The 23,976-nt window shown below is 41.7% G+C and overlaps 1 long non-coding RNA gene across 3 annotated transcripts in view; it reads left to right on the top strand.

Annotated features, from left to right (window-relative positions):
* Positions 1–23,480, top strand: part of LOC113482001 — a 34,097-nt gene extending 10,617 nt beyond the window's left edge. For 2 of the 3 annotated variants that reach the window (XR_003398766.1, XR_003398765.1), the window contains 5 exons: positions 2,345–2,471; positions 14,084–14,172; positions 17,520–17,622; positions 18,901–19,102; positions 19,533–23,480. This is a non-coding gene — a long non-coding RNA (uncharacterized LOC113482001). The remainder of the gene's footprint in view (positions 1–2,344; positions 2,472–14,083; positions 14,173–17,519; positions 17,623–18,900; positions 19,103–19,532) is intronic. The other variant, XR_003398767.1, reaches the window with a different exon arrangement.
* The last annotated feature ends 496 nt before the right edge of the window (positions 23,481–23,976 follow it).

Genomic DNA, 23,976 nt, shown 5'->3' with positions numbered 1-23,976 from the left:
TACGTTATTAAAAACCGATTCCAATTTCTTAATGTCCCCTGCAAAAATGAGAAAATGCCCACCTTCATTAAATGTATATGTTTTCAGAGAGACAGAAAGAGATACCAAAGAATGGGAGGAGATGGGAAAGAGAATGTTGCTCATTTTTCCATTTGGGATTAGTATAGTTGAGTCTCTCTTGGCTCTTCTGAGTCCTGCCTCTTTCCTTGGTAATGAAAAACAGGGCCAGAAATGATGGCTTAGCTGTAGCAGCACTGTAGCTGGGAACTGCTCATTACAAACAGCCTGTGTCAATATGGTGATGTGGAAAAACTCTCAGTACCTCTACTACCTTTCAAGCACACCGTATTTTCCTTCCCTCCTCTCTTCACGCTCTTGCAGTCTGCTGCTAGGAAGCCTTGTGCATCCTGCTTTGTGTTTGGCCTCCTCATCCTGGTCCTTGGCTCTTCCATCAACTGTTTTCAAACAACCTTTCATGCCAATCTAATAAACACTAGACGTCTAATTTTAGAGACAGGATGATCCCAGATGCTTTTCTGACTTGGACTGTAATACATTTTTCTTAAAGAAAGTTTTTGTTCTTCATCTTCCAAAAGTGATATAGCTCTTGGAAAAGCAGCCATGTCTGAGCCTCCCTTACCTGCTGTTTCTCATTTCCATGAAGAGAATTATAAGGAAAATTACATGACAGTGTCTTTAATCACCATCTGAAGGTTAATACCAAGGGTTTATGCTCTGCATTTCCCTCAAAGTTTAGCAGAAATACTTGCTTCCTGTGTATGTCACAGTCGCTGTGCTGTGCCAGCTATTGCCTGGTTATTATTGGCTTCGTAAGAAAGAGTCCCATGGTTGGAGATAAAGCTGAGGTGTGATATGGCAATGCATCACTCTGGAGTTGTGTAGCGGAAGCCTTGATAGAAAGCCCTGTTCAATGATGTAAATACTCTCAAAATTCACTTTAGGAGACATTCTTGTTTTCTTTTTGTCAGCCTGAGAGGAGACACCTTATATGGAATTCGCACATGAACTGGTTCTCCACCCAATAAACATTTGCATGCTCCCAAGTAAAAGGAAACTGGCATTTGGCTGAGGGGTTGCATGCGGCAGGGACAGAGCTGTGTGGTGTGCTGGGGTGCTGGTGTGAGAGCAGGACAACTCAGCTCTGCATAGATTTCAGTTCAGCTGGGCAAGGGAACCCTGTTGGCAAGCAGGCACTGGAGTGGCAGAGCTACCTGTGCTGTGCAGTGTGCAGCTTGGGGAGTTACCAGCTGGGCCAAGCTGATGATGGATAACTTGAGTCTGTGACCAGCTGAACACATTCAACTGCTGGTAATGAATGTAAGTGTAAATTACACAACTGGCCAATGACCCCCTTATGTCTTTCCCTAGAGAATTGTTACCAGAAGAGAAAACTGGAGACTATTCACTTTGCTTTCCTCAAGAGAGTTTGATCCTGTGCATCTTTGATCTGCTCATTTGGAAATGTGATGTTCAAGGAGATCCTCTAGGTAGATCTGTGTATGCCACTTCTGTATGTATTTTCTATGCATATTTTGAAATCAAGAAGCAGGAAAACCAGCTTTTTCTCCTTTACACCCACTACCCAACAACAGATTGAGAAACAAACATACACACACTTATAGTCCAGTGCTTCATCTCTGTCTCTCTAATATCAATAGTGCAAGGTTTTCTGTGAAAGAGAACAACAGTTTAATTACTAAAACTCTATTACTTCTGTTCTTTCAGAGATTAGAAAAGCTTTAAAGCTCCTGGCACAGGTATCTCCTGGGCCTGGCCTGCCATTTCATTGTAAGCTTGGCTGCTAAGTGTGGTGGAAGAGCAGGGGAGAGACTTGTAGCTCAAATTAGCCCGACAATCATTAGACAAGCACTGTTGCTGACCAGTATTACTCATCATACTAGCTCATACTAGCATCATACTCATCAGACTAGCTCTGAGGAGAGCAGCTCAAGCATTAAAAGCTGTAGCAGGGGACTGATCACACCAAGTGGCTGCCCTTCTTTGAACACCTTTTAGGACACCTTAGCTAGTTCACTGGGAGCTGGTCTGACACTTTCTCCATAGCATTGCCCTGTCTCTGTAGGCACACATTTCTTTCTGCTTGCCTATTTGTCTCCACCCACCTGCTGTCTCTTACTTATGCTGAAATTGCAAGTGCTTTCAAGCAGGAAGGGTCTTTAGTTCTGCTCATGCCTCACTAAACACAAAGGGATCCTAGACCCAGGGACACTACTGTGATAGCAATGAATGTTCTCACTGGAAACCACAGTTAAACCAAACATTTTAAATGTGCTGAAATGTGATTGTTCAACTTTGTTTCTAGGATCTATATGAGCACAAGTCCTCAGCTGCTACTATGGAGTTTGAAAATAGCCACCAGAGACTCTCTTGTGTGGACTCCAAAAAAGGGCATTGCTCACTGTCTTGCAATGTGAAGCCATGATGGGAAGGTATGATACAAGGGTTGTTTTGGTTCTGTGCAGGCTTCTGGTAATGAACATTGGGGGTTTACCTGACTTAACCATGGGCTAAAGTGGAGTGCATCCCCATCAGAACTTGGTAAACCTCGCTGACAGTCGTCTTTGTTGTTCCCTCTGTACATGCAGTGGTGGCATATAACACTACAAAGTTTTAACTCCTTTGTACAGCAGTTTTTAATCCTCATCAATAAAAGGCTTTAGAGCTATCACCAAGCAGAACGTACCACTTTCATGTTCTATGAAGGGGAAAGATTTCAGCAGTGAAAAGCACACCCAGCCGGTATTTCATATTCAGTATGAAATAGTGATAACTATTGGGATAGCCTATGCAATAGTGATAACGTGGAGGTTACGCACATGCAACATCCACTGAATATCAGTAACTGCTGAACACCTAACTTCTACCTGTGATCAAAATAACAAGACTTACTGTAACAACTAACTCCCCAAAGTGGGGAGAATGCAATTTGAAGCTCGCCAGGTCAAGGGCTATTTGTGTTGTTTACTCTTTAGTGTGAGGCTAAGATCTGACAAGAGTGAGGATTTTATTCTTTGGATACGAAAGCTGAATATTCCAATTCTGGGGAAAAAAAAAAAAAAAAAAAAAAAAAAAAAAAAAAAAAAAAAGAAAAAGACAAGACACCATTTTATAGCTATGTGGAATATAATTGGTACTTTTTTGGTCTCCTACCTGAAGTCAAGCACCTAAGGATTACACTTTTGTTGTTGACTCCTTTTTCTCAGCTGTACTTAACAGCATCTGTGCTGAGCCTTTGTGGCTTGATCCAAAATCAGCACGAACAGATAAAATATTTGTTTAAAACTTTTTCTTTATTTCATGCTTGTGGTGTCTTTTCATGGGGAATTTGCAATGATTTAGCAGCATTCTTATAACTAGCATGATCTAGTTAGCTTTGTAGAACAATGTAATAAAAAGACAGAATTACATAGTCATGGGAAAAAGAAAACAGTCTCTCAGGTACACAAGAAGGCTGGAAAAATTCTGTTTCTTCCCATTGTATCAGCTGGTTTAATAAGAGGCATAACTTATCTAAAACCTCTGTCTTGAATATAATCACTGCAGCTTTACAGAACAAGACACATATTCCAGTAGGATGTCTCAGAACATCTCTTCTTACATTTCTTTCCAGAACTAGAATTTCCTGTTCGTTTGTTTATATGCAGTATCCCTAGTAAGGAAGAAGCCTGACCTTCGTTTACAAACTAATCATTGATGAATGTCTGAGCAATAATTGGGAAGAAAAAAAAAAAAAAAAGGCATAGTGAGTATTTTGATGGCTAGTCAAACAGCAAGAAGAGTCTCTCTTGTCAGGTATGCATCATTCTAATCTCATTCTGCTGTCATGCCAAAGGATCTGTTGGGTTTGTAAATGTACACAAATATCAGGGAGTGGCAGACTCTCTTACAATATACAGCCCCTCTCACCTCTTTGTCCTCAGTACCTGTCAGCCAGGATCAGCAGAGTATAAGCCCTTTCATTACCTTCATTTTGCTCTTCCATTTCAGGGTCCTCTTTTCAAGCCTTTTTTGGGTTTGCTGTAATGTGAAGCTAATTCTATTATCAGTCAAAATGTTGACAGGCGTATGCTTCCTCAGTAGGTTTAGAGTTTGTGGGTGAATAGCATGTCTCTGTGCCACATTTAGCTTTGAGCTTTGCTGGAACAGACTGTTCCAACACGTCCATTTTTTTTCTCCTAGACCTCACCTTTCTGCCCATATGAAATGCAAGCTGCTTGCTATTTCCTATCTTGCTCCTGTATAATGAACTAATTTTTTTTCTATGCTGTCTTTCTTCTACCATCATGTCTTTTCTATGTTGCAATGATCCTTCAAGCGGGAAATGGCTCTCTTCAAGCCAAGTGCTGTGCTTGATTGCTGCTGTGTATTTAGGGTAACTATGGTGCTCTAGTGGCCTGGGGTCCCTAGAGAAAACTGTGGAAGGAGATGGTCGATGGTTCCCAGGGAACTGAGAGGCATTGGATCTACAACCTATGTTTTGATGCCAAACTGTAGAAGGAGATTCTAGACATTTCCTAATGTCTCTGTTTTCTTGTAAGCAATAGCCGCAGTTGCCATGGATATGTCTTGTGATCTTAAATGGAAAGGGGAAGTGGATGAGAAGGCACGTGCCACGGTGCAGTCTGTGCATATAGGCAGCAGTCATTTCAGACTGTTGTAGCCAGTTAGACCCAAACTCAGCTATGTGAAGTCCAGACTCATCTACTCAATGGACAGGAAGAACTTGGACAAACAGCAAAGAAGGACTGCCTGAACGTGATGCGTGAGTGCCAGCTGGCAGTGAATGCAGCTCAAGAATCAGGAGTCAGTGGACCCGCTGCTCAGCAGCAACATGCAAAGCTACTTCCATAACAGTTCTGTGCTGGGAGCAGACCCCAGGCAAATGACTTGAATCACACCCAGCATGTGCTGTTACTGAAACTGAGAGCACAGGCATATAAAATGAAACAGCACATCTGAATTCTCTCTCCCTATTTATAATTCTGTTCAGAGGGACAGAACATTTTTCCTGGAAGAGGACCATCTTAAAACTACTGGGTGGAATAAGAAAAGTACATGTACACTTTCCAACCATCTCCAGATTCAAGTGCTGATGTGGGAAGTAGATCTGGACTAAAAATATCTGGGAATTAAATTTTTCGCTGGCAAAAGGCAGCCACCTGAGGGACAACATAGGTAGTTAGCACTCTTGAAGAAGGGCCTGCAGACTGGATTGAGAGGAAGTTTGTGCAGCTGGCTAAGACCATCAGAGGTATATGTTACTACAGTTTTCACAGTAGCACTAGACTTTGTAGTGTATAGTGCTCTTTTGTAACTGTTTATAGTTGGTGTTCTTAGAATAAAAAAAAAATGTTCTTTAAGGAGTTACACCTGCACATCTTTAGATATTTTTAAAGGCATTGAAGTGCTTGAGTAAATAGCCATGATTCTTAACAGGTGTACTGGTGTGCTAAGAGTTTTCCTGTTTTCTCCACAGAATGCATTCACATTTCTTTGTCTAGCTTTTATCCAAGTACCTGCCTTGCCTATTCTCTTTGGGCTCTGAACTGGGAACACATCTCTGCATGAAAAACAGGTTTATACAGAGGAAGTTATTGATATAGGTGTTTCATGAGAATTAGATTCACATTCATGTTCTTAAAAATGAGAGATTAAGGGTTTGGGGTTTTTAATCTTCCCATGCATTAAATGAAGCATTTACTTCTCTCTCTTTTTTTTTTTTTCTTCTGTGAATAGCAAAATCTCCATAGGATATGCAGTATTCTTTTTTTTTTTTTTTTTTTTCTGGTTTTGCTAAAATCAGCAATGGCTTCCAGTCTTCAGTGACAGTGGGGTTTATCCCTGCTGTGTTAATGACAGCTTGTTAAACAGGTTGTGTAGTTCTGAGTGGCCCAAGCTCTTGTAACGACTTAAGGTTTCAGGTTTATATGGCTATCTTCTCTGCATGTTTTTTCTAGAGAAATGCAACTTTATGTCACAACAGTTGTGCCTTTTCTATCTCTGGATTTACAAACTCATCCTGTGGATGAGCAGTGACACCTGGCAGGAATATCCCCTGGCAGCTGGTAGGCTCTTTTTAATAGATTGGCCTCAGCTTCCTAGTACAGCCTTTAAAGCTGGGGGCACTTGGTCTGGAAAGCCCACCCTCAGTGCCTTGCTGAGATCTGCTTTTCAGTGAGTGGGTGCCATATCACCTCTGAGATGCCCCAAGTGCCAATGATTGCTCCTTGCTTTGGAGGTTGTTGGCTGTGAGCCCTGGCCTGTTTTCAGATGAGCCTGGCTGATTTGTCTGTTTTAATTTGGAATGATGACTCCTTTAGCATCAAGCATTGCAAAAGACAATTTTCTGTTAAAACAAACAAGCTGTCCCTAGTACACTCTCCTGCAACTGTGCTCATGCTGATCTTTCTTCTTCTGTTCCATTGCTGTGAATATTTGGCAGGCTCTTGAAACCTTTGGGCAACTGACTCAGCAACCCATCCTGGAACACTGCTTTTAGAGTTGTGGTGTTTTGTGAAGGACCAAAGCACCCAGGAATCCTATAAGGCACCATGTGTGTCCCTGTCCTTCATCTCCCCAGTGTTCTCCCATGACCTTCTCTCTCCTTTCTGTCCCAGTTCTTCCTGCACCTTGACTACTACTCCTTCTCGACATGCTCTAGCCAATGCTGCAATATCAACTGGCTGCCCCAACCCCACCATGTCCTTGTGCCCACAGCAGCCATGCAGAGGTGATGTTGAGGCTGGGCTCACCTCACAGCAGTGAATGCAGGCACAGATGGGACATCACCTCCAGCATCACCACCACACCCTAGAGGCAAGGGCCCTAGTGTCCAGAAAGACCGAGGACCCTGGCAACTGGGGTACTGCTGACCCATGGAGACTCCCAGGACCGCGGCATTTGGGAATGCCAGGGACCCTACCATCTGGGGCACCCCCCAACCCACAGAGACACAGGTTTCTGAAAGACCTACTGACCTGTGGGGACCCCAGGGGCCCAGTCATGTGGGGCAGCCACCCCAACCCACCCCTGGAGACTCAATTATACAGCTCATTTTTAACAGTGTGTCTTTTTATAGAAAAACTTGATATTGCAAAGGAAAAAGGGATATTAGTAATTGTTGAGTTGAATAATGTTTGTGTGCCACATACAGTATATATTTAAATTGACTCACTGTATTTGATAACAAATTTTGCCAGCAAATGGACAAAATCTTCTGTGTGAAATAGTTCAGTTCTAATAGTTGAAGATCTGTCAGATTTCCATCAGATGAATAGTTATTAAATAAAGTGAGGCTATATGCACTGCACTATTTAATATATAATGAAACTCTTTTGATGAATGTGTGATCTGAGAGTAAGGCTGCTAATTTAATCACTGACAGCAGAGTCATTATTTTCCAAAAGCATGGAATATAATGCTTTTGCATTGGAACTTTCATGGCTGCTAATTTTTCCATGTGGTTATTATAAATGCAGGGATCCAAAAAAGGCCATTTTCCTGGAGGCAGAAACAAAACTGCAAAAGCTTTAGAAGCGGCTGGGCAGAGAGCCGTGGGTCTGACTTTGCTGACAGAAAAAGTGATTTTTGGAAGGGAGCACAGTCTGTGACTTTTTATTGGAAAAACTAGTCAGGTGGAAAAACTCTTGATCAGTCATACCTTAGCCTTGCCTCAGCTGGTTCTGACTATCTTTACTTCCCAACTCCCAGTACCAGTTTCAGGTGTTTTGGGGAGAACTGTGGTTCCTTGCTGGGAAAGGGATGGCTGTCATGGTGCTGCTGGCTGGTCCTCCTCCCTCAGCATGCTAATGGCTTCTTAAAATTACCGCTGATTTCTCTGGAACAGATTGTATGGTTTTGTATGAGTGCTGCATCTGCTGAATGTTAAACAAATTTTGTGTGTACCGGTGTCAGGAGACAGAAAGAATAAATAGTCCCTAAGCAGACAGAAGGCTATATTTAGGTTTAGGCTGAGTATGCCCTCTGTATGCCAAATGCAAAAAAACCCAAACCAAAATGCCTCTTCATTTCCTGCTGGAGAGTTATATATAATTTTTTCTTCATCGTGTTTTAAAACTTTCAAAGATGGATACAGTCTAGTGTCAGGCAGCTGCATGGTCCTTCCGTGACAGCCCCAAGTGCATATGTTGTTACTTCCATGGTGTCAGGACCGTGGGACACTAACATGGGCCCTCGGTGTCCCTGCCCAGCCTCCCCTGGGGCCTCCTCTCACCGCTGCCCATGGATGAGGACGCCACTTCAGCCCCAGCCCCAGCAATGCCATAGGAAGCTGGTCTCCAGCTCTGCCAAGCCCGGCCTGGCCCAGCCATGGCTCTGCCAAGCCCGGCCTGATCCGCACGCTGACAGCCTGGCCTGGCCTCAGCCCCTTTCCAGCCCCAGGCCCTGCCTGGCCATCCTGGGGCTGTCTCTGGTCCTGGTTCCCCGCACCTGGCCTTCAACTGACCCCCAGCCACGGGGGCACGTCCTGGCCTGGCCTTGTCCCCATCCCCAGGGAGGTGCCTGCTGGCTGGGGCTGCCCTCGGGCCGGGCCTAGGGCAGGCCCTGGCTCTGAGTCCCTCCCCTGCCAGCCCTGGGGAGCTCCCGCTGCCTTTGCAGTGCCCTGACACATGTGGTGTCCAGTCTTCCAAACACCACTCCTGTAAGACCCTTTTCACCATTTCAGCTACTGTGAAAGATTAACCCACAAAAATCTTAGACTAAAGGGAGCACTTCTATGATTCCTGCTTTATGATTTTTCATCAAGAGCACAAGACTGCCTTTTAAAGAGGCATTGTGTCTTTGGTACAAAGCCGGGGGAGTGTGCCTGTGTTGCAGCGGAGTATAGAGGTTCCTGAGCTAGTCTTAAATGAAGTGCACTGGACATCACAGAGGAATCCAACTGTGGAACTCAGCATGGGCTAAATTTATCCTGCTTCTCTGCACTGTGGCCATACTCTGGTTTAGAGGTTTGACAAATGGTCTGCAGGTCTAAAAGCTTCAGGAACAGCCTGGCATTAATCCCAGGGTCAAATAGAAAGCGAAGAGACATTGGAAAAAGAGCAGCAGCACTTAGAGGATGTTAGCCCTTCCAGAGCAGATTCAGAGCTCCTGATGAGAGCAGACTTTCATAAACTGCTTTCCAGTTTTGCAGCTGTACAGTCAGGATGGTTCTTTTGTTCCCAGCACTTCTGAAGTTGCTAAAAAAAATGCCAGTTATTGAAAGTCTCTTTTTTCTCCCCTTTTGCCAAGACTGACTCTTGTAAGTAATGCTGAGCCTCTGCACAGTGCTCTGTCAGGAATGAAGCTGCAGCTTAACATGAAATGGAGACCCACAGCATACACCTTTGTGGGGAAGACAGCTGGAGAGATAGAAGAGCAATTTTTATTTTCTTCAAAAGTTTTTTTAGAGCAGTCTGTCATCCCTAATTTTCCCTTCTATATATTGCTTTCTTCTATGTGCAGACTACGCATAGATTTGAGTGGAGAACCACCAACTCCATGAGCCCAAAGTGTTTTGGAACGCATTGTAGCATGAAAGTCAGGTTGCTCAGTTCTCAATGCCCAACACAAAGTAATGCTTCCTGACCTGCTGTTTCAGGAAAGGATAGTTCTATTTTAAATCTTTCAGTACATGATTATGACTCACTGGGTCATCTGTGTTTTGAACACAGCAGATTCTGTTGTGTGGGTACATATGTATGTGGTGTATATATCAGTGAGAAAGAGTTAGGGTTGACTAACTGCTTCCACTTTTTATTTCTATAAACTAGAGATCTTTATAGTTGTTTAACGTGATGCTAAGAATGCAGTAAATACGGGATGGTGGGATTAGGAGCTTTCTACACAACCCATTGGAGAAGTAACAAAGAGTTTTTGCACAACTGTATGCTTAATGCAGAATGCAAGTCTCCTAGCTGAACCGCAAAGACAAAACTGACTAAGAATGACCAAAGGAATGATAAAATTTCTTTAGCCAGCCAGGTGAAACACTCAAGTCTTTGATCTTGGTCTGTGGTAAAAATGCTGCTCTGATTCAATTGTCGCTTAAATGGGTAAAAGTCAAAAATAGCTCATGGAAATCTTATGTCTGTACTTTGCCTTCTGGTAAGTCTCATGGGCTTGACAGTGATGTGCTCTAATTTAAAGTGTCATTGGCTATTTATTCAGAACGAGTTTTACAAGAGTACTCTGGAGCACTTCTCTATTTGAATGGAAAAAGTAGGTTAAAAGAAAGGTAATTTACAAGGAAAAGCCAAGGCAAGAACACTCAGCATGAGGGCATGGTTAGACACATGGCAATGCTTAATCCTTACTGTTCCTAATCCTTCAGGCCAGGCTTGCAACACTGGGAGCTTTCTGTTCTTGCTCCTGGACCTACATACTGACTGTTTAGAGGACAGAGCAGTGCCAATCTCCTCATTTTGTGTTAGCTTAATAGGAGCAGTGTAAAGGACAAGATGCAGCATATGTTAAAAGTATATGCCTGTGGGCTACATATGTCATGCAGCTGGAAGGCTGCTGTCTTATAAAAGTAGTAAGTAATATGGCCAAGAGACAGCCATTACGATCGGGCATATGGGCAGTGAAGTGAATAATGCTGCCAGGAGGAATGCCTACAGTGCAGCAGTTGGGAAATACAGATTAAAAAGTCCTAAAGTGGCTGCTTCCCCCTGACGAGTCATTTCTGCTGAAGCAGGCATCTTTCCAGGCTGATAGTGTCTAAATGCACTTTCAGGCTTGTGCATTTTGGATGTGTTTAGCTGAAACTGGTTTGTTCTTCCTATCTATATCTGCAATGCCTCCTATCATACCCATCACTTCAGCTTATCATCACCCTCCTGGGATTCTTCAGTTCCTCAACAGATCTGGCTGGAAACCTCCCCTCATGCATCATTTCCTGAAGAATTCAATCAGCTTAGCAGGAAAGGCTGAAAGCCAAAAGCTACAAATAAGCTAAGCTTTATTTTGGTAAAGGGAACACTAAATGTATCTGCTGCTTTGCTTCTTTTTGCTTCCTTTTATTTTTTCCCTCCTCTTCCTTATTGTATGTGAAAGGTGAGGATGAAATCTGCCTCTGTCAGACACTGGATGCTGTTAAAAATAGACATGTCTCTAATAAGATGTTTTGGTGTGTGTGTGATAAGGGGTTTTTATATTATAGTTCAGAATATACTCATGTCAAATTGCTGGCAATCTGATCAAAGCTATCACTTTGCAATCTTTTGCTGTGCTATTTTTCTTTTTTTTTTTTTTTTTACTGGTATAGTAGTACCAGCGACATAAAAATAAAGCAAGTTGTTATGCAAGGGTTAACAATGAATATATGATCTCTTTATTTCATTTAGCCAGTATTAGAGCTTTCTCACAGTAATATTTGATCACTGTGAGAAAAATCATATCAATAATATTTAAGATAAAATGGAAAAAAAAGAACTTAATAACGTTCTTTCTACAAAACTATGTGTGCTTCAAAACAGCCTTAGGATCCTGACTGCATCTCAGTCAGCACAGTCATATTCTTGATGCACAATATTGGTATTTATTAGTTATGTTGTTGGACTCAAGAGTACTGGTGCTAGTTCTGCCCACAGGCTGCTCAGCCCCTCACTACCAGAAGTCTATGTCGTGTATGTGGCCTTTTGAAGTCTCCAGTTAAGAGAAGTGTTACATCTACATGATATTCTTAGCTGTTGACAGCTACATGACATTTTCCTAATCAGAAGAGGTCAGTTCAGAATACGGCTGTTATTGCTGCTGTTACTCTTTTTTAAACTTCCTTATGGTGATTGCATCAAATGTCACTATTTGAGGAAGGTGAAGGAGCTGATGAAGTTAAACTCTGACATTGCTTTGTCATCATAAAAGGGTAAAGAGTAACTGCAAATGTTTTTCATAAAAAACAGATGGAAGACCTGAGTTTCTTCTCCCTGGTTTTGCTTGCATGGAGTAAATCCCGATTCATAGTTGCAGGCATGAGAGAAGGGCAAGAACCCCAGAGAAAATGTATACCAATACTTAAAAATTGAATAGTTGAGAGCTGGTTCCTCCTTGCAGAGACTTAAGGCTGGAAGTTAGTGACAAGTAGTGGTGAAAGCCACTCTTTCCCCGAGCAGCAACAATGCCCCGCTTTACTTTCTCTTTACTGACATTTACCTATTCAGGTTTGTTAAGTGTCTCTTCTGGAATCTGAATGACACTACAGCAGACAATTGCTATTATCTTCTACCCTGTGCAAAAAGCTTTTCCACTTCTACTCTTGAGGTTTCAGAGTGGAGCTTTTCTAAGCTCAGAGCACAGAGTTTTAAAGAAATGTATATATATTAGTGTGTATATCAATACAGACACACACAGATATACACATATAAACACAAACTCATCTTTTATTAATGTTCTTGTAGCTGTGAATGTTGATGATATAGGAAGATGTAATATGACCTTTTAAAAATAATTTATTAGTACATGGTAAAGTACAGGCTCCCATTTCAACTCAGTTGTTATTTGCTAATTAACAAAATCAAGTTTCGTAGACACAGATGGGAATTAGTGAGGTTTAACTGTATTTTGATGTTTGGTTGTTTAAAATTTTCCCTGACTAATCTCCGTATCAGATGTTCTTCAAGGTTAGCTTGTGTTAACGCAGCACCAAGAGCCACTGAGTCTGCTCACTGGTGCTGATGGTTCTAGACCCCCTGCACATCTTCAGTGTGTATCTGCTTTGGAGCACAGATACCTGCAATTGTGTGGCTTTTATTGATAGGTATATAAGAAGTGAGATGTGGTTTTAATGTGATTGGCTCAGTTTTATTTTGGGGTGTTTACCCCAAAATGTGTTGAAGGTTGATCTCAGATCTCAGCAGAGTTTATACAATGTGATAATACTGAAATGCAATATTGGACAGAAGTGAGAAGTATGCTTACTTGGAGATCCAGCTGTCAAATGTTCTGAAAGCTTCTCTGCCAGGTGTGGATACGACCGCTGGGAGCACAATAAAGAATCACAGAATCATAGAATCTAAGTTGGAAAAGACCTTGAAGGTCATCTAGTCCAACCATCAACCTAACACTGACATTTCCCAACTACACCAGATCCCTCAGCGCTATGTCAACACCTCCAGGGATGGGGACTTCACCACCTCCCTGGGCAGCCCATTCCAATGCCCAACAACCCGTTCTGTAAAGAAATGCTTCCTAATATCCAGTCTAAACCTTCTCTGGTGCAACTTGAGGCCATTCCCTCTTGTCCTATCCCTTGTTACTTGGTTAAAGAGACTCATCCCCAGCTCTCTGCACTCTCCTCTCAGGTAGCTGTAGAGGGCGATGAGGTCTCCCCTCAGCCTCCTCTTCTCCAGACTAAACACCCCCAGTTCCCTCAGCCGCTCCCCGTACGACCTGTGCTCCAGACCCTGCACCAGCTCCGTTGCCCTTCTCTGGACACGCTCGAGTCATTCAATGGCCTTTTTGTAGTGAGGGGCCCAAAACTGAACCCAGGAATCGAGGTGCGGCCTCACCAGTGCCGAGTACAGGGGTGAGATCCCTTCCCTGTCCCTGCTGGCCACCCTATTGCTGACACAAGCCAGGATGCCATTGGCCTCCTTGGCCACCTGGGCACACTGCTGGCTCCTGTTCAGTCGGCTGTCAATCACCCCCCCAGGTCCCTCTCTGACTGGCAGCTCTCCAGCCACTCCTCCCCAAGCCTGTAGCGCTGCTGGGGTTGTTGTGGCCCAAGGGCAGTCCTCAGCATTTGGCCTTATCAAAGCTCATACAGTTGGCCTTAGCCAACTCCAGCCTGTCCAGATCTACTAAAGAAGAAATGTTTGTGTTAGGAATTATGCTGTCTTTAGTTAGCATCTGTTTGTAACTACATCATGAACTAGAACTTGCTCAGTTGGTGCATGAGCTCAGGAGTGGATTGGCATTGCAGTAGTGAGTCTTTTTTTGAGGCCAAAACATTACAATGCACTTAGAGTTGCCCGTAGCTAAAGCCATTTTAAGATAGAGAGAATGAATGAGATTTACAGCAAAGGTCCTTTCTTCTTTGTAGATCACTGAAGGATGGAGAGTCTCACCTTGCCTGCCTGTGTGAACTTGGCTATTGATCTGCATAGCAGCGGGACCTGGGGTTCTTGCAAGGTAAGGGCTTTGAAGCTTTTTAAGCTGTTGAATGCAAGTGCATGTCCATAGACAAAGGGGTAATTGTATGCCTGATGGAATAGTCTCAAAGTGTCAAGAACTGTGATACATGACAGAGATGAAAGATAGGGCAGAGGGAAAATGGAGACAGGCCCATATAAGAGTGACAACAAAGTCTCTTTTGAGTAAGATCTCATGATGATATGAGGCTCTCAACAGGAATGGCATCACTTCAACCATTAGCTCTTCAGGAAAAGATTTCGATTTATATCTCAGCATTTGGCTCTGCTAATGGGACCTGCTTGTATGGAATAGCTGCTTCTGGAGAGCAGGATATGTTGTGCTGATATCGGTCTTCATGCCAGGCACAGCACATGAAGAAAACCAGTTTATGCTTGCAAACCAGAGTCACATTCTGGGTTACAAAGATAGGGGCACTGCTTACTAAAGAAAAATATAAAAATGAGGAAATGCAAAGTTTAAGTACATCTGGCACTTATCCCTTGATTTAGAGAATACCTTTAACATCTCTCAGCTTCAGAAACCTCAAGAAACCAATTCAGAAATTCTCCAAGATGGTATTTCTCAGTGGATTCCATCCACTTCTCACCATTATTTGGGACAGAAGAGTGTTCTCCTTTTTATTGTGTATCAAGGAAGCTTTAAAATCTCTCTCATTCAGAACAGTAAAAAATAAGTTGCCACCAAGGTAAAAATATTGTGGGCAGTTCTGTGGCCACTGGAGAATATAGAATCATAGAATGGTTTGGGTTGACACATTCTGCAAATATTGCAGTTGATAAGGAAGATTGACTCATGTTTTTCAGCCCCATCTATCAAGCTGTTACTTGTTACATAAAAGTGAAGACAGCACAGTTTAATATCTGTGTTTTTTAAGATAGGCTTGTCCTAAAAAGTCACAAGACACCGATTACAATTATTATTGGAAATCTTGTAGTTTGCACAAGAAAAGGCACAGGGTTTAAGTTTATACTAAAATGCAAGTATTCTGGGTCATCTTCTGAAGGATAACACTCTTAACTGTTTTATAATTAAAATCTCCTGTGCTTGGTGGAAGCAGAAAGAATAAACTGGTTACAGAGATCTTAGAAAAATAGCTTGCCTTCTGTGTAAACCATTAGCCGTGCCAGTATCATCTTTAAAACATAAATACACAGAAGCATTTGTAGATTTTATGCACTGCTTACACATCTTATGCTACAACTAATATGCCTTAGTTAGCTATTTAATGTTATGTGACCCCTTATTCTTTCATTTCAATGTCACTAGTGTCAGACTGCTAAAGATTAACTTGACAATTATTTTGAAAAACACATCCTGATTTCATTAACCTCTTGTAAGGACACGATGTTAAAATATGCCATTACTATTTCTAAGTGTAACACGGTGATGGACTTTATTGCTCTTAATGCTCTATTAGCAGGTACAATTCACTGTTTCTTACAGTAAATGAAATCATTATATATTTATTTGACTCTTGGGTCTAAGGTCCAGGTACTCTGATGTTTATTATAGAAGCTAAAAACCCATTTTTGTGGGCCCTTAGAACCTTAAGGTTTATGTTTAGGGATGTCCATCAGCCATTACTGCTGAAAATGCTAAAATTCGGACAGTAATTCCATATTCCCAATGAGACCAAAGCTGGGCAGTTCCTCATGTTTCTTGCTAATACTCAGGAGTGGTCTCCTTTTCCATAGTGTGTTTTCCTGAATAATTGGTCTTAGCCACCTAGTTTGGCCTCTTAATGATTTCAAGGGCTTTATGATTTAATAACAGAAATTAATAAAATAAGCTTAATACCAATTTCAGCCTAGGGCTTTCTTTTCCTCACTGTGCACCAGTAGCAAAGATGATTGCTTTTCTAGCAGTAATATTCTTCCTAGGCATCTTTTCTAGGGAGTGCTGTAGAGTTCATCACTGTGCTCTGAATTCCTCTTATTTGTCTAGGGACTTTGGGTTTTGTGGGGTTTTTTGTTTTGTTTTGTTTTTCTTTTACTTCATGCAAGACCTTAGCTCTAGGCTAAAGCCATATAAAAAAAGGGGGAAATTACAGGGGTCTTATCTCTCAAAGTAATTTTACTTTATTAATGTTTGGTGTTGATGGAATCCCAAGGAAATCCATTATTTGGTCAGTTGAGGGGAAGAAGGAAGCGGTAAAGAAGAGGCACCATCTGTCAAATGGAGAGTCTTTTAAAAAGCTTTAGACCAAACTTAAAGGAATAGCCAATGTAGACAAGAACAGTATTTCTCTGTAGGTGCAGTTCTTTGATCTTTTCTGAGATGTCCTCTATGACAGGAGTTGGTGAGAAACTAGTCTGCTGTTAGTTGTCAAAACTGAATCTGAACAATGAAATGGAGAGGGAAAATCTTTCATCATCTTGTTGCTCATCTACATTTCTTTCTTTTTCCTGTAACTCTTGTGGTCTAGCTGAGCTGGGGTCACCAGTGAAACTTCATTCCTTGGTCTGGAATTGGTCAATGGGAAGGTGTTGTCAATTGCATTGACTCTAAAAAGGACATCAGGGACAATTATCCAAGCAATGATCTCCCATAGTAAAGCCCTGGATGACAGAGATAACTTAAAGGTCACTCAGCTATGTACAGGCACCCGAGCTGGATGTGCTTATGGTTTCTGAGCCATATGGCACAGCAGTGTGCTGCACAGGTGTTTCCTCATTCTAGATATATCAGAAGTACAAAGAAGGCATAAAACTAGAGAGGCAAGTTATTTCTGTAGAGCGATGATGAAACTTCTGCAGAAATTCTGTATCTGCCTCTGGTAGACTTGTTTTTAGTCTATCAGGAGTACAGACCTTGAAAAATATAAAAACTCTTTTGTCTCTCTGTCCTGGGGAATATATGTGTCCAACTGACTCCTGAGTTCTTTATGTACAGAATTCCCTTACTTTCTATCTTCTTCAAAGTTTCCAGTTGAAGCATGACAAGAGACTGTGTCAAGGAGGATCTTGCTTTGAAATCGATAGATGAATCAGATTCCAATCACGCCGATAGCTCTGTAACAAACCTAAGTCTTTATCTTCTCTTGGCCTATTCCTCAAAGAGAAATGCCCTGAGTTAGAATAAATAACTTTTTGCTTAATCCAGAAGAATAATATGCAGATCTGTTTCTTTTCAGTGTAGTTTTGAGCCACATCTCAGGACTGGAACACCAGTTCCATTGCATGTATGCGCTAGAAACTAAGTGACTGCAGCACACAAACGATAGAATTTTTATGCATCTAATTCTGTGATTGTTCCTTTTATCTCTTAGTATTTAATAATGGGAAAGCTTTTTTTCTCTCATGCATATGCTGTAATGTTTGCAGGTGACTGTTGTGAAATAGAGTGAAACTTCCATTGGGAGTAGTACATTTGTGTGTGTTTGAATTCTGCTGGGAATATGGACGTTTCCTGGATGCCATTCTCCAGGTAAGAAATCAGGGCATTGCACCTGCTCTCTTTGTTTCCCCATTTCCCAAGGTATTTCTGTATGACACAGCATTGGGCAGAGTAACCCAGGTTGATCAGGAACCAGTTGCCGACCTCTGCTATGGGTATTGACTTTCGGAGAAGCTCACCAGTCTCTGTTAGCAACAATGATGGGTGTGGAAGCAGAGCATGCTGCCAGTTCTGAGCAGGTTGACAGATACTTCGATGACAAACAAAAAACTCAGAGTGTCATTTCACATACAAACCTTGCTTAGAAAACAATTCTCAGCATACTGAGCTCACAAAACACTCAAGATTGAGAAACTATAAATAAGAGCAGGTATTTGTGTACCTTCCACTCCCATTGCCAAGAAGGATTCAAGCTTTCTGGGGAACTCTCCAAATTGATCTAGAAACATTGCTGGGCAGGCAGAGAAGGTGAATGGTGTTGGCAGCCAGGCAGAGAGCCAGCTAGCTGTTCTCTTCCAGGCTTTCACGGCTGCAGAGAGCATAGTGTCTCCCTGTACCACTTAGTAAATTTGTGACATCACCAGCTGTTACCAGGGAAACACAGAAACTACAAATTTGGATCTTGGCAGCTAGGTGTAAAGAATAAGTATCTTGCTCTTTTGAGGGTCAAAATGGAAAGCTGAAACAAATTCCACAACAGCTTTGAACTGAAACCAAGTTGGGGTAGGTTAATAATTCCAAACCAAACAACCATAGCTGAAAAAGTGCCAGTGTGGCCCCCATTATGTCACTTATAGTAAACAAACATGGCACATCAAGTGCAGGACCTCTGACTTCATGAAGTTTAAACATATCCTTCAGACATAAGACCATTACTGTTGACTTACAACTTCAGTTCTCACCAGTGGATTCAACAAGTTGCTTTTAGAGATGTGGTATCCTCTGACCAGTGATTTTTAGAAAATGCTGATAATTCCTGCTTCTTGAGAAAGAGTTTGCTTGTATTTCACAGCAAAGAAAGCATGTAGTGTTGAATTTTGATAAAATTGTGTGCAAATACCATTACTGTTCTGATGAAATATGTGCTTTTTATAGCTTTCAAAAATCTGGGGTTTTTTGTGAGAACCGATGTGTTTAGACATGCATTTATGTCTTTTAAGTGCTTGAGATTTCTGAAGTTACAGAAATCATATTTTTGTCTTTTAGTAACATTTGCTGATGTTTTATTTATGTTTAAATTAAAACATTCCTTTTAAAATGGATTATTATTGAGCAGTTGGGACCCAGCTAATATTAACTCTTTCACAGGCCTTTTGATTTCATTCACATTGCATGAGATATATATGTTTGGTATGTACTTGAGTTGCCCACAAAAGCATGCATCTGCTGCAAAGGTAGAGGAGCAGGCTGGAGCGAAGACTCGAGCTGAACTCAGCTGCTTCGTCTCCATTCATACCTGCAAGGCTGTGTATGTGGCTGTACTTCCACCAGGAGATCTCATGTCAGAAAGGTAGAGGTTGTTATGCTCACCAGATGTTGGGGAGATCTGAGAGAACCTGTATAGAGTGTTAAAGACCTGTGGACTCACCCTATTTGGCTCTGTCTCCACTAAGGAGCAAAATTACGTAGAAAAAAATCCCCATGTTGGTAATCTGGTGTCAAATATATCCATGATGGAGGTTCTTATGTGGACATTGAGCAGCATTTCTAGCACTGTTCCATAACTGTCTTAAACAGCACTGGAACGGGTTTAGTCTGATTTCTGTCCTCCATATGAAAAAAATCCACAAGACCTGCTTGCCAAACAGTCAGTCTGTCTTTCCTCTGTTTTGTTGGTGGCCTTTGGATCTTGAGATTTCTATGCCACAAGAGCAGTTTGCGTAGTCTGGATCTTGTCATTTGGAACATGGTTCAGTGTTCCCTGTTGTGCCCTGTTTCAGATGGATGATGACCAAGGAAACTGCTGAGCCATGGATGGATTGCAGGGATATGTCACGAGAAAGACATCTGGAGTCATCTGCCCACATGCTGTGACGCTGGCTCACATTTCTAAAGCAGAACTGCAGACAGAGGAGATCATGAGTGCTCCAAAGAACTTAGCTATCTATGCAAGTTCCATTTTTTTATCATTGTAGTGAGTCATTTTGAAAGGCTCCTTTTTTGGTTCTCTTTACTTAGGCTGCTGGTTCCTCTTGCTTGTATGCCCAGTGACAGTCCTGAGACTTGTGACTGGGACTGCAAAAGCCATTGGGGCTGTTGCCATGGTTTTTCTCTTCAGAATGGTGGAAATGTCATCCTTCCTCACTTCTCTTTTTTAAGGGTATGAAAGATGCTTCTGAAGAGGAAGGAATTTACTTCTTGGGAATAATCACATACAACCAGGATGAGTCCCATGTGCAGACTTTCAGGCTGGAGGTATGCTCTGGAATTCTCATGGGGAGGGGAACATTTTGGTTTGTGTGGTAAATTCATGGTGTTTGCAATCTCTGTCATGGTTTTAGAAATAGGTGCACTCCTGTGACCTTCATGTCCATCCCAAGTACATTCTCCACATGCTGGCTCCTCTGGAGCTACTCTTAAGTACCCGTGAGTAGTGGCCTTGTGTGAACCCCACACAGGCCTTTAGGAAAATAAATCAATATGACAAGCATGCATTAATCAGACCAATATGTGGTATTTATTTTTTCATATACACTGGCACTTATAATAGTAAATTACTACAGGGCATCTTCACATTTCTACTGATGCTCTTCCTATATGTGATGGAACAGGAGGGACAGTTTAATAGGTCATACAGGGACAGAAGGACAAGGAGCTGCTATATGATGCTCTCTTCAGCATAAACATATTGACTTTTCACTCAAAGGGGAGTGAACTTATTGAAGAGTATCCTCAGACAATAAACTAATTGTTATGTTTTCATCCTCCTTTTTCTCAGGAGGCAAATGCAAAGAATTTTCCATACCTAAACCTGAGAGTCATTCATACTACATATGTATTTATCAAATTCAAGTGGATGGGAAGGCTGTCCCCTGAAGAACACAGTTGTGAAGGGCCATAAAATAGATCATTACATCTAGTAACTGCATTGATGTGAACTGGTAACAGCAACGGACACAGTGCAATTCCCTCCATTCCTTCTGGATTACACTGTGATTGGAGAGATGATAAAGAAAACTTCTGCTATGCAGAGTGTGATTATGATATCTGAAAGCCCCTCTGAAGATAACAATTTTGTTCTCTCTCTTTTACCTTCTGGTGTATGTTGAATCTTGGTTGCTGACTGAAGTGGTAACACAGATAATCAAGTTTTCAAAGATTCATAAATCTAATAACACTAAGAGAAGCTGAGATGTATTCTCTACTGAGTAGTGAATCATTAATTGAACTGGTGTCATGTTTTCCCTGTAAAAAAGCTAAATCTGCAGTAGGGCTGAGAAAAGATCTGATTTGACTTTCAGTCTCCAGTGGGCTGACCATTACGAAGGAATCCTACTTGCTGCCTGCATTAGGAAAAAAAGGGACACTGTGAAGAGACACTTTTCAAAGCAGCACCTCATTTTCAGACCTGTGTTGAGGGGTCTGGTGGCCTGCAGCTAGGAATACTTAGTGGTATCATTCAGAAAGGGGATGCGCTGGCTGTGAACTGACATGGGCCAGTTTTGAGTTGCTATGCTCCTCAAAAGGGACTTTGCCAAAAAAGGAGAAGAATTCATCACCTATTAGAACATATTCTGGCTGCACTATACAAGCAATTTACTAGAGTCTATATATGAGTACTGGCAGTCTTTGAAACAGAAGAAGTAGGGTTTCTTTGTGTGCACTGAAGAATTTTTGCTGTTGACTTCACTGGAGCTATGATTCTTCACCAGATCCGTATCCTGAAGGCCTAAAGTGCCCTTAAAAGGGCTACTGCAAATTTATAAACCCTAATCACAGTCCCCAGTTGGCATGACAACCAGCACCACTCCTGCTTAGGATCTAGCCCTGCAAACCTGTAACCCTCTGTCTATACCACACTCAGTACTCACTCATGAGATTCCTTTGTCCCTACCTTTTTTACTGGAACTTTTATGACAATAAAGAGCATCTTTTTTTAAAAAAGTGTTTGATGGCAAATTATATTCCTGGGTACTTAATGTTTCAATGTTTGGGCTGCAAACACTCTGAGACATGCTGATTTGTTTAATAGCTACAGTTCTTGCTGGAAAGTTTTAAAATTGTGTAAACATTCCTACTAGTTTTATGGGTTTCTAAACTCTTTTTTTTATGTGGGTACAAATTCAAGTTGACAGTGTACTTTCCAAGCTTCCATTAAATAGGGCCGACTTGCTATTGGTAGAGGAATATCTCTGAAATAGCTTTCTGATGTCTTGCAATGGAAGACTTTTCATTAACTCCGATTAGAAATAACCTACCATGTATAAGTCTTTTATCAGTTCTTACTGTGCCCTAATGTCTGTGGGACTCCTGCTGGTAGAAGGAGGAAGAGAAGAAAGTGAAAAAGTCCAAGGATAATTTAATGGAGAAAGGAAGGTATTTTCACTGCACATTGTGTTTGCCAGTTACTGTTACCATAAAGCCATCAAAGATTTTAATGCTTTGAAACTTCTCACTTACAGGTTGCAGTATGTTGGTGCTTTCCTCACATAACTATGTTTTACCTCTCTTCAAGTGTGTCAGTGCTGCTTTAAAAGATCAGTATAGAAAACTGCAATTACACCATCTGGTTTCAGTTTTCCTTAATTCGGTGTCAGCCAGGCTCCTACAATCCAGATGATTAAAAGGGACAGAGCTAAACCTGCTGCATTTTTGGGATTTAAGCCTACCTTTTCCCCCTGTAAATTTTGACCTTTTCAAAATGAGCTCCCCCCTCCCGCAAACATGGAACATAAAGCAAATGTTTGCTACTTTTATCAGTGGAGCCAAATTCCGTGCATTCTGGCTGCTTTGCACTGACAGAAAAATTATTCCAAAATAATTCGAGCTTGTAAATGACACTGTATGTCACTGTAATAATAACAGCTAACTTGGCCTTTTGCGAAGTATGTATTTTCTGAAGAAATATCAATCTAATAGGCAAACCCTGATTATGCTGACCTTGGGAAAATGTAGCCTAAAGAAAGTAGTGGATGTTTGTGACTGTTTTGAAATCTCCTGACTGGAGTAGTTTCCCACTGTGCTTTTATTACACCCAGTGGTGGGGTTCTCTCACTTGCCCTGTCTTCGGCCTGGGTCCTGATGGCTCTGAAGAGGGAGCAGCAGCAGCTTCAGTCCCCTCTGCTGAGGAGCTCCCTGGGGAAGGAAAATGTGCTGCGCATAAAAAAAATGGGTGTAACCACTGTTTGACTGTCTGCCAGATTATAAGACTAGACAGAGTTGCGCTGGGTACCAGTATAGGCCATGTATAGTTGTTTCCTCTGTTCCCAGTAGCATGACTGAGCCTTGGGAACAGTGACTTAGTGGGATTGTTGGGAGGCTTGATGAGCTGCTGTATTCTTGTCTAGTTTCCCTTGTCAAGGTTGACTCAGATTATCACTGAACTTTCTAATTTTTATGCACACACAATTTTTAAATCCATACAGAGGACACTTTTCATGCTGAAAATGCAGTTACACACTTCTCAGGCTTTGCAGATGGTTGAGCACCAGTGAAGGAAATTCATTTGGTAACTGAGCTGGGAAAGTGCTTGGAAATCCAGTTTCTAATGCTTTCTTGTAGATATTCCCATTGGACCATGCAAAGAACTCTTCTGATCTATTTTACTGAAGAAACAGGAGAAAATAAAATTCTAAAAAAGTCTTTTAAAATGAAAACCTTTGAGAGCTTAATTAAATGCACTGTGAGAAAAACGTGCCGTTCCCTTTCAGCTATTGACTTGAGGTTTATATATTATTGCCAAGTCCTGGTATGAATAAAGTTTTAATATTGAAATCAGGAACAATTGTTTTGTGCATTTTTTATGTTGAAGCAATGAGAAAATATATACTTAGATTCCACATATACACTAAAAAGGAAGTTTTGGGATTGCAAGTAATGAAGCTGACTTAAGAGCCGTCCTCTTGAGAGAAATTTTTCAATCAGTCCCTTGAAAATGCAGGAATTTTCAAGTATTGTGTGGGATGAACATGAAGAATGGCATCTTGTTAAATCTACCTTTTGGTTGAAATCCCGAAACACCTAGTTGGGGTGTGGTGGTTTCAGCCTCCCTCACGCCGGATGCTGCCTTTCTGTTCTGCAGAAGTAGCCTTGCTGCTGGATTCTGCAGGAGGCATACTACAGCTGCCTTAGCAGAGCTTAGGTTCATCATAATGTGCGTCTTTCCTCTTAATAGTGACTGGAGCTTTGGTTCATCATAATGTGCGTCTTTCCTCTTTATAGTAA

Source organism: Athene cunicularia, assembly GCF_003259725.1.
Source record: "Athene cunicularia isolate RWA chromosome 7 unlocalized genomic scaffold, athCun1 chr7_part1, whole genome shotgun sequence".
NCBI lineage: Eukaryota > Metazoa > Chordata > Aves > Strigiformes > Strigidae > Athene > Athene cunicularia.
The sequence above is the reverse complement of the archived record's forward strand: the minus strand, read 5'-3'. Positions and strand labels throughout refer to the sequence as shown.